Source organism: Mesocricetus auratus, unplaced genomic scaffold (assembly GCF_017639785.1).
Source record: "Mesocricetus auratus isolate SY011 unplaced genomic scaffold, BCM_Maur_2.0 Super-Scaffold_100027, whole genome shotgun sequence".
NCBI lineage: Eukaryota > Metazoa > Chordata > Mammalia > Rodentia > Cricetidae > Mesocricetus > Mesocricetus auratus.
This window is the reverse complement of record NW_024429208.1, coordinates 8,777,947-8,779,073: the sequence shown is the minus strand read 5'-3', so window position 1 is coordinate 8,779,073 and position 1,127 is coordinate 8,777,947.

Here is a 1,127-nt window from a genome sequence, read left to right as displayed (position 1 = left end):
CCCCAGTCCATGTCTGCCCAGTGGAGAAGCTGCCCCAAGAACTAAGCTTTCAGAGAAACGACAGTGGCTGCCACCTCCAGAATGTCACCTGGCTAAGGTCATCAAGGCTTCCCCTGAGATCTGGGCATCTCTGTGGGGTTTCCTCCAGGGGCAGTCTCACCAGACAACAGTATTTGTTGACAGTCCATCAATAGTGAAACAACAGCCTGACTCCAAACACAGACAAGGAACAGGAAGCCAGGAGCTGCAGCACAGCACAAACAGCCCAGCTGTATAAAGGCAGCCACCACAGCATCTCACACACACACACTCACACACTCACTCACTAAATCACATCTCGCCCTCCTCCGTCAAACCCCGCCATGGCCGCCTCCACCATGTCTGTCTGCTCTGACGCTTGCACCAACTGCTCCTGGCAGGTGGACGACTGCCCAGAGAGTTGCTGTGAGCCCAGCTGCTGCCAGCCCAGCTGTTGTGTCCCCAGCTGCTGTCAACCCAGCTGCTGCCAACCCAGCTGCTACGCCCCATCCCCCTGCATTACTCTTGTCTGTACTCCAGTGAGCTGTGTGTCCAGTCCCTGCTGCCAGTTTTCCTGCACACCATGCTGCCAGCAGTCTAGCTGCCAGCCCTCATGCTGCCAGCCATCCTGCTGTGTGCCTGTGTGCTGCAAGCCTGTCTGCTGCAAGCCCTGCTCCAGCGTGTCCCTGCTCTGCAGCCCTGTGTGCAGACCCGCCTGCTGTGTGCCCACCTCCTCCTGCTGTGCCTCCTCCTGCCAGCCCAGCTGCTGCAAGCCCTGCTCCAGCGTGTCCCTGCTCTGCCGCCCTGCCTGCTCCCGCCAGGCCTGCTGTGGCCTCTCCTCAGCCCAGAAGTCCAGCTGCTGCTAAGCTGTCCTGTGCTTCACAGACCCCCGCTGCAGGTCTGAAACCTCAGAGTCGTGAGCTCAGTGGTCCCGCTCCCCACAGCTAGGCTCAGCCTTGTCCCCATGTCTCCATGCTCAGTTCCCAGTGTCTTCCATATCGCTTTACCCCATGCTTTTTCGTCTTCCCTGATGGTACCTCCTATCCTGTGATGAGTCGATGACCCATGAGTCCTGCAAACATTCTAAGGCCACCCCAGGACTTGCCACC